This window comes from Pithys albifrons, chromosome 1 (genome assembly GCF_047495875.1).
Source record: "Pithys albifrons albifrons isolate INPA30051 chromosome 1, PitAlb_v1, whole genome shotgun sequence".
Taxonomy (NCBI): Eukaryota; Metazoa; Chordata; class Aves; order Passeriformes; family Thamnophilidae; genus Pithys; species Pithys albifrons.
In genome coordinates, this window is record NC_092458.1 from 1,077,643 (window position 1) to 1,093,484 (window position 15,842).

A 15,842-nucleotide genomic window follows, 5' to 3' on the forward strand; every position below is an offset into this window, starting at 1 on the left:
TGGCAGGTACCCTTGGGTAACCACAATGACAGCTTTTAAATATCTTGTTACCCTGTTTTCCACCTCTTGATACTTGATACATAGTCTTGATCCTCACCATCATTGCCCCTCTTTCCCCTGCCCAATCCTCTCCAGACAAGCAATCCACCTCCACTTACTTTTTCACTAATGGTTCCAGTTTTTCTAGGTCCATAACCCAGTCAGTATTCCTGATCCCATTACTGACACAGGTAACCTCAGCTTTGTAACCTATGGCTGATATGCTTACCAGGATACTGTTGGTTTTGCCCAAGGTCCTGAAACTGCTTTTCAGGGAGGTTTATCTATCTCTTGCATCACTCCTCTTGAACCACCTGTGAAACTCAGACATTCCTGATGGTGCTATTGGTAACTTCTGTCAGCTTCTGTCATTGTTATCTGTCACATCAAGGATTTCTGACATCACATCCAGCAGTTTCTCAGTTAGTTCAGTCAGCTGAACCTGAGGCCAGGGTCGGGACAGTGTCCCGCAGCCCTGACAGTCCTGTCTGCTTTCACTGTTAGGGGTGATTTACCAACTCCCATCTTGGACTGTAGGGCTTTAATCCTTTGTTATAAGTTCACATAATGCTCACCAGTCTAAAACAGGAGCCTCAAGTCATCACCACTGTGCATCTAATGAAAAATAAGAATTTGTGGAGCTCTGTACTGAACTGGCTTAAGAGAAGATGGGAAAATAGAATGGTGCTTGCTTTTTGCATGTATCATATGTAATGGAGGAATCGTGTTGTCATTACAAGCAGCTTTAGCATCCAAAAATTAAGACTGCCAGAAGACCTCTTAGTTAGTAGATTACAATCTCAAAACAGTCTGTTAGAGGTAGGAGGGAAAACACCATACTTTCAAAGTGATACTGGAGGGGAAATATTTGTGTACCCTTGGATATAACAACTCCCCATATCCTGACAGTCCTTTATTTTTGTTGAAGGCAGAACTGGAAAGAAAAAAAAAGGGGGGGGGTGGCGGGGGGGTGGAGGGTGGGGTGGTGCAGAGAAAGCTTGAAAGCTTTCTTGTCTGTCCCCACTGGCAGTTATAGTAGAGAAACTGTTACCAGGTTTGGGAGCCAAGGCTTCCATATGAAAATGTTTATTGAAAGAAAGTACTCCATTGTATCCAGCACAGCTGAGGTGAAGACTTGTGCTTTGGTCTTGAAATTTCTTTACTCCTGCTGCCAGTGAAGACATCTGCAGTAGGATCCCACCAGTCACCAGTCCCACCAAATGTAATCATACCACAGAGAAGATTGAAAAGACATGGCTGTTTTCATGGTTCATTATCAGTCAGCTGGACTCCATTGCAAAATAATGACATAATGCAGCTACAGCTGCTCCACCCTCACTCCTTCTAAGCCTTGTCATTTCCCATGTAGCCCAAACACTGAGATTCAGCCAATTTCTTTTGAGTCCAGTTTAAAGTCATCTATATTTAAAGGTCACTTGCTGGTTGTAATTCCGTTTCAGCAAAGAGAGTGTGACCTGCCTTGCTACAAGTTACAAAGGTATGAGAAGGTAGGTAGAAGCATTGAACCAGATGCCATCACACACTTCATCTTCCACTGGGGTTGGCTGCCTTGCAGGATTGCTGTTGTCATAGAGGATCATGCAGCTCTTCCAAGCTCAACTTATCTGCTGTGGTGGCTCAATCAGCCAAGGCTCTTACATATCACAACAACACAACGACATAGGTAACGAGGTTTAGCACAGGTATCATTCATCCAACATGAACTGAGTTCAAAGCACTTCCTCAAACAGTTTCCCACGTGTCCTGCACTGAGGACTCCTACTGAAATGACAGCTTGAGATGTTATATACGGAAAGGGTAAAATTCACTAAATTACTGAATTATTAGCAAAAAAAGATCGTAACCAAAGTTCTGTGTACTTACCCTTTTAGCTAGCACCTGTATATTTGGAAACTCAAGAAAGTCCTTTACAAGGGGAAGACATCACACAGTGGAGGAAGCATATCCAGATCCAAGGAGATCTGGATAAATCTAAAGCATGCAATGAAATTGTTTTAAGCATCATACCCTGACAAATAAGGAAAACAAAAAGAAACAGGGTCAAAGCTTTCCAGCAGTCAAATTTCAGCTTGGACTGAGGAGTGATTAATGTAAGCTCTGTCATTTTTTGTTGTAATTGCACAGCTTCATGAACACACATCCTCAGTAACTGCTTGGTAGCTGGTGTAGAGGAGAAGGGAGAATGAAATTCCTTTATTTTTTATCTTTTCAGGTTTCACATACCAGCAGCTAGAAGTTTGGGTTGCTGTTGGTTTTCTTATATGCTTCTGGGTCAAGAGCCAGTATCAGAAATTATTTGAACAGTCATTCATTTAAAGGAAGAAGACACCCAGTGCACTGCAGTACAAGAAAATGTGCCTTGGAGCAGCTTACTGTGCAAATGCAGTTCTATCACAATGATTGCAATAAGAACATACTTTATTGTCCATAATTACATCCATATTAGGAAGGAAAAATTAGCTAAGATGTTGTTACATGCCAAAACTATTTCCTGAGGGATATTTATTTTGATTAATGTTAGGGCAAAAAAAGAAACCAATCTGGCCTGGTTTTAAGTACTTGATTTTTCTTTTATGTCTGACTGAGAGAAACAAAAAACCCAAACAATTTATGCAAAGCCACTGCTAGGTTTTAAGGTAGCAAGAGTTGTTAGTGTAAAAAGAGTTCCTCCCCCTTGGCAAAGAGATGGAATTCGTAATTTCAGAAAGATGCAAGGTTACTGTTCTCAGGGAGAGGTATTTCTTCCCCATCTACTGCAGCACTTTTCTGTGGTTTGACACAGTGCCAGTATTCACTGGGACAAAATCCTGTCTCCTGAAGTACCAGCTGCTATTTGGCTCTGGGTATTTGGAAATATGCTCTTGTTGCTACAGTGATCTCAGTATAAATCTGGTTTCTTGCCTACGTTCTATTTCTTCAGTTGCTGTTTTTCTTAACTGCAGACTAAAATAACAGATCATATTACTCCCAAATGAGATAAGCCATAACTAGATATTCTTAGGGTAAAGGCACAGGGCTGCTATCAAACTGTTGGCTCACTGTAATACTGGCTTGTCTTTAAATTTGTGCCACCAAATTGTGCAGTGAATTAGAGGGAGAGATTTATGGAAAATTGAGTTCCAGTGAGAATCACTGGCTATGAGACTACAATTCAGATTTAGTTTGCCTTGAAACTTTTCCTTGCTCTGAGGCTCTCCTCTCTGAAACAGCTTTCTAAAAACAAAGCAACCAAAAGAATTCGGTCTGACCATTGGACCATTGTGAACTTTGCAAGTTGCTTCTGCAAGTTACAACTGCATAATTGCTGTGCCTGCATGAGTCCTCCTATCAAGTAGTTTAAAACAGAAAAGTATTGGAATGGTTTGTGGTAAGACTGAGGATTAATATTTGGTAACATGAAAAGTAGAAATTTCTCAAAATTTAGGAAGCATATTGCAGGAAAATCAAGGCATTTTTATCCCCTTTTCAGAAATAGGTATTGAAAGTCCTACATTCAGATTATTTGTTTCCTATACTCTGGTTATGAAGTCCACCCTCACTACAGCATATATCATTATATGTACCACTTAATCAAAACACAGCAGTGTCATAGGTCTTCCCCTCTTTCATTATCCCCCTCTGACAAACAGTTTGAACAGTTATGTTGCCATTCAGAGGAAAAATGTAGTTTAGAGAAATATGCTCAAATACTACCTTTTATATATTCAGTTACTTCTTTTTCAGAATGAAACAGTCTTTTGTTCAGAACAGTACATTCCGAGTAAGATGAACCAACTTATTTGTAGTAACTATGTAGCAAGTGTAGACAATGTTTCAGTATCTCCTGACAACTATTTCAATGTCTGAAGGTCTGACTCTTCACACAGTCTGCTGTGAAGGAAAGGCTTTGCCCCAAAGGGGACTAAGTAGAGTGTACAGTAGTGGGATCAGTCGTAGAGGATGCCGCATGAACTGACCAGTAAGGCATCCAGTGCTTACAGGGCTGCCTACGGATGAAACCCCGTTACACAGGAAAGCAGGAATCTGTCTATGGTTTTCCCAAGAGGACAAGACAGCAGAGGAGGGGGGATTATTTGAAGAGGACAGATCATTTCGGAGGAATAAAAGCTTGATGATGGCAAGAGGAGTACCTCAAGCTTTGAAGAATTTGGAAAAGCTTTGGTGGTTTTACAAACTTTTGATGCTTGATTTGAGACAGATTCTGAAGAGGATCCCAGAGAGACCATTCCATCAGCAATTGCTTTTATTCAGCCTTGCAAGTGAGGGGAAGAGTTCAGAATCTAGGCTGTGGGCCTATTTTCCAAGCTCTATTGAACTAAATAAATATATGGGTAAGAATAAAAGAAGTCCACTGGAAGGGTAATTATGGGACTGCCAAAAGCCAGTCTCAGCCCTGGACACAGCCTGTGACAAGCACTGTCCCTGTCAAACTGCAGGAGATTAGCCAGAATGTCACTGCGCCTGGGCCAGTGCTTCATGCTGGACAAAGCTGGTACTGCATTTGCCAAATCCATGTCTCCTCCATTGGCTTTACCACCTGTGAAGGAGCATGGCAAGTTTGGAAAATATTAACTCTAGATGTTGCAGATTTTCAGGAAAAAGTTGTTCAATTCAGGGATGAGGAGACATTAAGAAAACAACCTCCTAGAAATGTGTGTCTTTCCAGTGCATAGGAATGTATGTGATGCTATGACTGTGACAACAGTTGTGGCCAATATCCCCAAGCCAGGATTCTTCCCCAGAGATTGATCATTTTGTTAAGAGCACTAGACTGAAACTCAGGAGACTGGGCCAGTTTCCAGCTTTGTCACAGATGTCCTCTATGACCTATAACAACCTGGTTATTCTCATTGTGTGGTACTGCAGAACCGGAAAAGGTGATGCTTCTCTATACACATTAATGAGTTTTGTGCAAAGATTGTTAATGGAAAATGGGATAGGGGTAAAACTGGACAGGCAGAACATCTCTGTTTCATCTCATTCCTCATGGCTGGCATGACTCCATGGGAAATTTTGATTGTTCTTTCAACCCAGGCTTCCTAGGAGGATATTAAGCCAGGTGATGCCATGAGACAGCTTCTCTTTGCCCACCTTCCTTCCTCTTCCTCTTCCTTGCTTTTTTGTTTTCCTGCCTTGTCATTCCTCTTTTTCTTTTCTTATCTGTCTACTTCAGGCAATATTTTTCATTACTGTCCCATTTTCTTCCTCTGCCATTTATTCCTTTCCAGTCTTTCTTTTTGCCTAATAAAAATGTGCATTGGACTAAGAAATAAGGAGTTTTGCTCATCCCTTGGGCTCTCTTGTCTGCCTGCAGAATGAACAGAAATCCACATTGAAGTACTTATCCAATCTTCTGTTTAATGCACACTCACATTATAACAATTAGTTTAATATGAATTCTGCTGTGTTTCAGAGAGCTGTTACCTGAATGCTGATACAATAAAAGTCTATTTATCTGGCTAACATTGTGGTGATGTCATTCAGAGTTATTATGTGCACATATGCTGAAATGCTGGGTTTGGGTGCATGGGCAATTCCATTGTTGGGAGACAACTATTCGAGAGAGAGAATATGTATTTATGCTGGGAACTTGTCATGTTGAAATGGATGTCTTGGCAAATCCTAACAGATATACCCGAGGGCAACCTTCCCCTTCCTATGTGCATCTTCATCAATACCTTAAGCACTCCTATCAAGGAAGAGGATTTTACCTCTTTGTCACATGGGACATAAGGGGGAAGAGAAGATAATTGAGTCAGTTTTAAATGCCTGTGTTTTCTTAAGCGAAAATGAAAAATGTCTTCAGCTACTTCAGCTGTTCTTTTCTTGGTTAGTGCATCTTTTAGGAGGTGGCAGTGTGAAACAGCCTGACCAGATGGAATTCCACCTTCTCAATACTTGACTGGTTGTTTTAAGGCACTGCTGAGTCTGCAGTGCTGTGCAGGGATGGTGTGTCTGCAAAGTGGAGAGTGAGAGAGAAAACAGGAAAAAGTAGGTAAGTGGTGTGTTCCCTTGCCTAATAACAACTTACATAGAAATAGGGAAACAATTATTTAATAATTAGTGACCTACCAGTGGAATAGATAGGGCTACTAAGTTAACTATTACTGCTTGTTGTTAAAATGAATGCTGAGACTCTTCAATGTAGTGTTCAAAGGAGTATCAAAATGAAAGATGGTTCTTCATAGAAGGGACTTGCTTTTCCTGTCTAATCTGAGGAATACCTCATTAAAAGGGAGCAAACAAGCAAAACAAAAATCCAAGATAAAAAAAAGGAAAAAAACCAACAACACAAACAACAAACAAGGGGGGGGAGGGAGGGAAGGAGAAAAGAAAAAAAAGCTTAGGGGAAAATACATAAATCAATAAATACCAATCTGCTATATATTCAGTAGCTTTAGGGATTCTGCTGCTTCTCCTACTGTTACAGGTTATGTGCACATGTTATAACTACGCTGGAAATTTTATTCCAAACCTTCATTCCCTAGTACCAGTGCTCTCAATTCAATATAGCTTGTTCATTCTTCTCTAACTCTGCTTTCTGCTTCAGGTAACTTATCTGAGGGCATGGGCCATGAACATGAGAATGCTGTTCTTGCAAATGATCTCAAATACTTCCTTCTCAGATACTGTATTTATTAGACAGTATATTTTCTTCTCAGATAGTATATTAGTTAAATTTTCCTGGAATAGCAGAATTTGCAAGATTATGCTATTCACAGTGTGACAGAATTAGTTAAGTAACAGAGTGTCCCAATTCCTTTTGAAAAGGAGGAGGAGAAAAGCAAGAAAACCAAAAGGAAGTGTTAGGGTTTTTTTTCTTCCATCATAAGTTCTTATCTTCTGCAAAACTCCAGTGCAAACATCCTGTTCTCTGGCATCCTAAGCAAGTGCAACTTGTAACTGCTCTGTGTGCAACAGCATCCAACACTTTGTGTAGTGCCTGAAAACCTGCAGTTTGTAAACATATGAAATCAAAGTAACATATTCCTGCAAAATCTGTTTAGGAAAAATTAAACTGCTTGGTTTAATTTTGAATGTTTTGATACAAGAGACTCCAAGCAAAAGCCTTTCACTCAAACACACTGACATTTTGAGCATATTAGTAATATGTGCCCTAATTTTTCAAGTACACTGTGTCAGTCTGTGGTATCAAGAATAGGACTCTTGGGTCCAGGGTCCTAAGAGTTTCAGGGCATTCAAAATTTGCATCCTGGCTTTGTGACTTGGCTAGTGTCTTGTTTCTAATGCTGCCAAGATCTGTGTAAGCTGTTTGACTTGCAGAATAAATATAGCCAAATCAAAACCATATCCTCATGCCAGCAGAGATTGTCTTCAATTGCCTTATCTGTAGCATCCACAGAAGCATTACACAAGCTTAATATCTGGGAGATGGCTGAGGCAAGGGAGGTGGGGGTTGAATCTCCCTTTCTCTATAAATTTTACCCAGCTTCAGCTTATAAATCATGTGCATGTTGGATATTTGCTAGCACTGAGGTGCCACAGAAGGCAAATCATGTGGAAAGGGTCTTACTTGCTGACCATGTCTGTGTCATCTGTCAAAAAAAGGCAACAACAAAAGCATCAAATGGTTTTTCTCCTGATTTTTCAAGGGAACAAATACCTGAGCTTCCTGAGCCATCTATGATTCTTAAGAAAATATATTAAGACATAGAAGGACAAAAAAATGAGGCAGTAGTTGGTGGGCTGGTGGTGGCCTTGAATATTTGTTGTCATCACAAGAGCTGTCTCAACAAACTAGTAATTGGGTCTGCGGGTTTCCAAGGAAACAAGACTAATTAGAACGTGATTGTTGTTTGGAACTATGGTCGAGCAGGGCTCTGGCTGAGGAACTGGAAGAGATTGGTGTTATTCCCAGCTCTTCCCTTTCAGAGGGATGTGACTTTGTAAGGGTCAGTTGGCACCTCTGAAGCCTCAGGATTTACAGTGCTCATCTTTGCCCCTGAAGTTCAGCACAGCAGCTCTTCAGAGCAAGAAGCACTTGCACCATCAAGTACAGGGATGTGCTACCCTGCTCTGGCTGTTGTCTCTCTTCAGCACTCAAATGCTGTTTGGATAGTTCTTCTGATGTGATTCTTGTATGCTTTTGTTGAGGACTTACAGCCTAAGACACCTACCCATCTTTAAAACTAGTGACTCTTAGACTAGAGATCCCACTGGAATTTTGCTGCTCCTCTCTTATAGCATGCCTTTACAGTATCACTTTTTGGAAGAGTTCTGGAGCTTCAAATCCCCTCTCCCTGAAGGTAATTCTTGGCTTATAATCACCTGATTCAAGGCATTTGGTCCTCCTCTGCCTACAGTGTCCATGACAGCCGTCCTTGGTTGTCTCTCCTCTCATATAAGAGCAGGCACCACTTCTGCCCTTTTTTCTTCTTTGCTGCAGCCTCAAGACAATATTTTCCTTACTCATAATTGTTGACATGAAGAAGTAGAGAGTGGAAGTCAGCTCTCCCTTGAAGTCCATTGCCTGTAGTACACAGGGTCTGTCCATGTCACCACCCACAGAGGTGTCTGCCTGCACTGATAACCAGACTGGCTAATGAGGGTTTCAGCAACAGAAGTAAATTTCTGTCTTTTTCCTCCCAGTGTAACCTCTACTGACTGGTGCTGGCACGGTGGCTGGAGCTGTCACTTACTTCAGTGAAATCCTTCCCTACAGGACCCCAGCAGTCATGACAGCTGTCTGTCTGAGTTCCAGCTAAAGGAATCCCTGTTCTCAGCCACTTCAACCCCTCTGAGATCAATGAAGAAGAAAATGAGAAATATCACAGCCCTGATCTTTCCTTGGCTTTCCAAAGTGGCATATTCTCAAAAATAAGAAAGACTGCAGCTACTTCTGGCAAGACAGTGATGAAGTGGATAAGTGGACAAAGAAAAATGAGCCACTAGAGAGGTGGTGAAGAAAGGGATTTAATATCCAGGATAGGAATGGGATACTTCTCAGCAACAGGTTAAAGTAGAAGAGAATAAATGGAGAAATGGTTAAGCATAAAGACCAGAGAGGACAGAGGGCAGTAAGATCAATGGGGCAGATTGGAAAGTTAATACCCCATGGCAGAGGATCAAGGGACACCTGACAGGACATTGCAATAGGCATGATACTAAAAGAAGAATACTCTGCTTTGTATGTCAGCCCTATTTCTACCACACTCTATATGTACTTAATAATGGGATTTCCATTTATTATTAAATATCACTAAGCAGTGTTTTGAATTGTTTTGTTTAGAATTGTCCATGTTTTAACCAGTTGATCATTGGTAACAGCTCCCACTGGTTTATCTGTGCATTACTGTATTTTGTTTTCAAATGCTTGTCACCTATGAAGAGACCACAGCTGTCCAGGCCCCAATAGAAAGGCTCAAGTGGCAAGAAGCTGCACTTTCGTATGTGTAAGTACAAAAGTAAACCACAAAGTCACTGTGATCTTGACAACAAAGAGAAGAAACCTTTACCAATGACGAAAACATGAAAAGGAGACAGGCTGATCAAACCAAAATGTAGGCTCTCAGTTCATGACTCAGGGAGGGATGTTTTACCCTCTGGGCAGATAAGGCTTTACTGGGCTAGAGCTCCCAGGGCTACAGTTATTTGCTGTAATATAAACCTAAATATTTCTGAATGGTTTGACAAGATAATCTAGCCTTTTCTGAATAACCAGTTAATAATTCCTCCAAACACTCTGTTTCTCCTTTAGCAAAAATAAAATAAATGCAAAATTTGTTCGTTCTCAAATTAAATCTGTGTAATAGATCCTCTATTTTAATAAACAGTTTACCTATAGGTGCTGCTTTGTAACTGCTTCTCTGCAGGTGTTCTCTGAAAATAAGCACTTCTATGCTGCTTTTTCAAGGTATAATGATTCTGTGTGAAAATAAAATGTCCTACAGATTTGCAGTGCCATCTCACCCTCATACTACTGATCATTTATTATAATGTTACATTATAACAGAATTGTAATGGAATTTTTGTAGCAATGCATATGACAGTGACAGTAATATCACACGAATCCATTATTATTGGTATTATTATGATGAATATGAAATTATTTCACTAGGCTAACATACTCTTTCTAATGATTAGTTAAATTACTGCTTAGCTGCAATAGAAGTATCATGACATTGAATATGACATCCACATGGATACAACATAAATTAATAGTGGTTAGTTCAGTGAGTGATTTCAGATAAATCAGAGATAAGGCACCTAAAGCATCACTGCAGTACACTGCAAGTCATTATTTCTTAGTTGCAGAAACATTTATCATAGTCAATTTTTCATTCTGAACTAATTCTTTGATCCACCGGAATTCATTCGGCATAATACAAAGTCTTTTCAGGAGCCTGTGAAATTATGATTTGATAAATTTCTGCCAGAAAAACAAGACAAACACAGATGCTGCTAGAGGTGATTAAAAGCAAATCTTTCCACCTCTACCACTGTGTTCATCATTTGCAGAGGGAAAAACTTTTGTAACACCAGAAAATTCCACCACTTGAAGACAGTGAAGTCCCTGCTATGCAAATGCTTTTACTTTGAATTTGCATTGTGCTATAATTCAGATACAGGTGCTTATCCTACAGACAGAGCATGTCTGCTCACAGTTCTGCTCCAACCTGGAGCATTGAAGATGTGTGGGCTAGCTAGGATCAGGAATGTTAAGTGCTAACAATGCAGAGAAGTGACTGTCCCTGAGATAAATCTGTTACTGTTGAAGTCCACAACAGTATCTGGTGAGACTCTTCTCAGAGCTGCCTGCTTTTGCTGCTCCCTGACATAACCTGGGAATGGTCCTGTCCTTAGATTGCTGTCAGAATACTCCAGTAGACTGTATGAAAGATACTGAGAGGTCTCATTCCTTCTATTCAGTCTGGTATTCCACCGTGTTCGTCATGACAATATGTATTGCAGCAGTGCTGTATAAAATCAAAATGAATAAACAAATAACAAGGATAACAGAAATAAATGAATCACAAACAAAAATAGCCTGTTGTCCAGACTGGTTTAGAAAATCTTAAAGCTAACCTAATTTTTCTCCTTTAGTATTAGGATTTAACTGCATAAATAAAAGAACTGATGGAAGTATGGCATTAAGTTCTGTACCAGCTTCCCTGCAAAACAGGAACTGCCACCTACAGGGGATCAGAAAGACATTATAGAAGTTGCCAATAGATTTAAGATACAAGAAATTTACCTTTCAGTATTTCCCATAATTTAACTTCAAATTCTCTAGACTGTGTGCTCCTTCCAAGGCCTCTGTATGGCAGGATGTTTAGATAATTTGAGAAACAAATTCACTTTTTCATTGTATGGTTTATCTTTCCCAAGTTTTTCTTCCTGTATTTCCCATTACATTGTCATTAAAACTAGGGACACTAAAAAACTAGTGTATCCACCATATCTTTACTGAGTATGCAGGGGTTTAGGGCTGTCACTCTTAAACCCTCAATTTAAAGTTGACTGAAAATGTTCAGGGGTTGTAACAAAAATAGTACTCACAATTTTAAATGGACAGTAGGGAAACATGGGGTGGAAACCATTGGCCATGTGGGTTCTCCATGGGCTCACCTTTTTTACAATAATGAGTTGACAGGATGGGAAGAAAAACTGCACTGCAGTGGCACAAACAATACCTGTAAAAACAGGTTGATACCAGCACTTTCTAAAGGATTTGTGTTTTTCAGTGTATTGAACGTTTACAAAACTCAATCTGAATATTCAGCAGCTTCATAGAGGGGCATATTGCTGTTTGTATGAATATTAGCCTGGAGAAGCCAAACAGACCAATTCTCATTTTGGCTAAACAGGTATAAAACTGGAATAACATGATTGCACCAGAGAGGAACTTGATTGTATCAATGGGAGCTATATTTGTTTATTGCAATAGAATTTCCTAGATCATCATCTGTAATGTGGAAATTTGGATGCTTCTTTTTAATGTGTTTCTTCTGTAATGTGAAAACATGCTCTACTAATAGCAGCATATTTGACAGCAGTGTGCTTAGGGAAGGCTGATCAGACTGAGACTGTTAGTTCTACAAGATATTCTACAGCACATTTGCTTTATACTATTATATAGTGTAAGTTGTTTAAACTCAACTCACCTGTCAAGATAACTGGAAAAATGTAGTCTGAGTGGGTTCATTAAAAGATTCTATTAATGCTTTTTAGGTATTATCTTTAAATAGACCGTTAGTAGACTCCACAACCCTGTGCCAGAGAAGGAGGAGGAAGTCTGACAGCATGACTTAGCAGTGCATTCCATAAGGATGATTCCACCACAACATGGCCTATATACACAGCTCTTTCCTACCTCTTACAGTCCCACTAATTGCACAATTGTTAGTTTTGACTGTTCCTTAAATACAGCTGTAAAATAAACAGACTACTTTTGTAATGCAATATACTTAAAATAAATCAGCCTTTTCCCACCAAGTTACAAAACTCATCAAGAATGTTAGAAGTTCCAGTCATTGGTGCAAAACATGACGACCCTACTGCAATTAATTTTTGTGCAATACAGTGAATGAAACTAATATGTGAGGCTTATATTTTCCATCATTTTATCTGTGATAGTTTTTCCACTAACAGGATTGGGAAATGGAAAGGACTCATAAATATCCATAGTTATTTATGCCAGGTTAACAGAATGTGTGAGACGGTTCTACATGTTCTGTCAGACCACAAATCTGGCAAGCACTAGCTATAAATCTGTAAGGTATTTGTTAGTATGTATAGACTTAAATTTGCAGCTTGATTTGCTTAACAGCCTGCTCATCCCCTAAATGAAGAAGAAACTGGAATTCTTTAACTGGTAAATGAAAAGCACCTGCTTTCTGACCAAGGAAGCTCTTCCCTGCAAAGCTGTGCAATCACAGGAAGCTGCAAGAACAGTCTGTATCCATTGTCTTCAGTGTCAACATTTATTAAGTGACAGCACTCTGTGCCTGATTTTTGCAAACTCTTAAATGACATAAATGATACTTTAAAAGCTTCATTGCATAAGAGAAACTGTGCAAGGGAACAGGGCCAGGTGGTTTAGGGGAAGAATTTCTGACTTAGATGAGTTCTTGTTTAATGGTGTTTTCAGGAGAACATTTTACTCTTGACTTTTTAGATATTACTGCCTGAGACAGTTCTTGCTAAACAGTATTAGTTTCTAGGCATGGAACATCTGCCTTCACACTTACAGGTCTTGGCAAAAAGAGAATGTATTCAACCCAGAATAGAATCAGGAAACAGCTCTCAGATCACATCTACCTCTCATCAAATACAGCAGGGGATACAGCCAACAGAGATAAGCCTTGAATGGTATTTAAGACAGTTTGGTTTTCTGAAAATGACCCAGCAAAATCTGGATTTAAAGTGCACTTGATTGATATTGACCAGATTGCTTCTGAGGTCCTATAAAATAACAAAGGCAACAAAGAAGTGTTCAGCAAGTATCAGCAATACTTTGAGTAGCAGATATGTAGCTTGTGGGATGGATTTGTGGCTTTGGTTTGAATTCACAATGGGATTGAGTTCAGAACTTCACTGTTTCATATTTCTTGAAAAAATATCACTAAAATGTAGAGTTCAAACCCAGACTCCAGAATACCAGGCAGAGGTGGGCTGATGCAAATGCACGATAGATACAAGGAAGTGAAGCCTGGCATGAACAGAAAACAAACATAAGCCACAGAGCTGCTGATATGTAGTAGGAGCAGGGATAGAGCCTTATTTAATGACTATGCCTTGAGGAAAATTAGTGTTTCTGTCAGTCCTATGTAAGGGGCAGAAAGAGGCAGGACACCCTTCCTGAGAGGTTAAGCAGGTGTTGATGGGTAAGGACAGACAGTGCCCTACAGTGAGTCCATGCCAGTAGGAGAGTTGCTACAAACTGCCAGAGAGAGGAGGTACCTTGTTGGATGCAATAGAGGAATGTACACCTTCTGTGCCTTGAGCTAAGCCTACAGAGAGAAAAGCTGTGCAATTCCTTATCTGTTCAAGCGTTTTAGAGCCACATCAGCACCAGAAACAAAGAGACAGCAAGAAGATCTCTGATGGCATAGTAACTTTTCTGGTAAGGAATACACTATAGTAAACTCTTCTCGTGAGTCCCAGTATCTTCTTGTATAGATCTTTGAGCCCCTTGAGCACTTTTGTTCTCCTCACTAATTGAAAGAAAAGGAACAGGAAGAGCTACGGCAGTTTTTGAGGGCAGATTTTCTCCTTTGGAATTTATTTATATGGTTATAGAAGAGATGGAAGACGATTTCTGGCCCGAGAGTATTTTATCTTGGTTTTCCTTGTCAGTGACAGCAATTTTTCATTTGCTGTGTTTGAATCTCTGGCCTCTACTTACTTTAAAAGATAAAATTTGAATCTCGTAACTTTTACTTTTTCTAGTGGAACTACATTATATCTACAGAGCTGTATTTTGTTGTAGTTCTTGTGAAAAACTTTGTTAAGTTTTCATGGCACAATTTTTCACATTCAAAGTCCGAAAAACTCATCTTGATTTTCAAATTTCAGATTTGGTTCAAAGAATTTGTTATTAGGAAGATAGAAGGCCGATATTCTTTTGCTTGCAAAGTAAAAAACTTTGATCCATTAAGAAAATATGCAAGGAGTGAGTCCTACAATAGCTACTGCAGATGCCTTCTCTTAAAACTATACCCTTTTACTCCTTCTTTCTGAGTAAGTGAATATCATCACTGCAGCTTTTGCCAAAGTGCTCAGTGGTTAAGTATAAGGAATATTATACTAATGTATGAAGACATGTGAATTGTGTGTTAAGATTATTTAGTTACAACTTTAAGACAGTCACACAACTCTAGAGCATTATCAGTATTGTCTGTGCAACAAATGAAAATCCAGAATGTGAATACTTTTTCCTGGGGTATGTAAATTACAGCAGGCGTGATATGAATAATGCATCCTGTGCACATTAGCACGGTTTTCAAATGCAAAAGAGATTCTATATGCACAGTGAAAACGGGCTTCTCTGAATGCCATTTGGGAGGAAAATCTCACTTAGGCAGTGGAAAGAAAATGTGGGACCATCAATACAATTTGACTCAAATAAATGTAGAGATCTGAAAGTCCTAAAAGAAGAAAATCCCCATTTCAGAAATCTGAAACTAGTTTTTTATTTGGGATGTCACCCAGTAAATCCTGCTTCTGATTTCTAATGGTTTTCATGCTTTTACATCTGCCAGAGGAAGGTACCTATACAGGCCTAGAGACCCTTATTATAGCAATTGTTAATAGTGTAGGTGCAGAAAACATGTGTCAGTGTAATACAAGGATTGTCCCTTCTATTTTCTCATTTCTTTGTCCTTTTGGTTCACTTTTTATATGAAATATGCATGTGTTTATGCAAAATTAAAAAAAAACCAACATCCTTCCTATTTTCTATTTTCAAATCTAGGAAAAATAAGAACATTTTGAATCATTAGTTTTAGCTAGAAAAGGCTTAAATTGCAGGAGATCTTCCCCTTCTGGAAAACAAGGTAAAAGAAACAAAATGTGACAGGTACTAATGGTATTGCTTGATATTCACTGAAGGACAGTCACATGGTGAGAGAGGGTGTGCAGTGAGATTAGGGATAGAAGAATAGAACAGAGGGAAGGATCAGAATGGTAGGAGAATCCAGAAGAAGGAACCTGTGAGAGACTGTGGCAAGACTGAAGTGTATTTAAATGTATATATTTTATTTCACAATGTTTTAAACATGTAGATTTTCAGAGAGTATTTTGGGAAACTATTTTGACTG

The 15,842-nt window shown here is 39.4% G+C and overlaps 1 long non-coding RNA gene across 1 annotated transcript in view; it reads left to right on the forward strand.

Annotated features, from left to right (window-relative positions):
• The window catches only part of LOC139678492 (uncharacterized), a 29,887-nt gene extending 19,881 nt beyond the window's left edge, over positions 1-10,006 (forward strand). Inside the window, exons 3-4 of the long non-coding RNA XR_011699036.1 lie at positions 5,895-6,055; positions 8,671-10,006. This is a non-coding gene — a long non-coding RNA (uncharacterized lncRNA). The remainder of the gene's footprint in view (positions 1-5,894; positions 6,056-8,670) is intronic.
• The last annotated feature ends 5,836 nt before the right edge of the window (positions 10,007-15,842 follow it).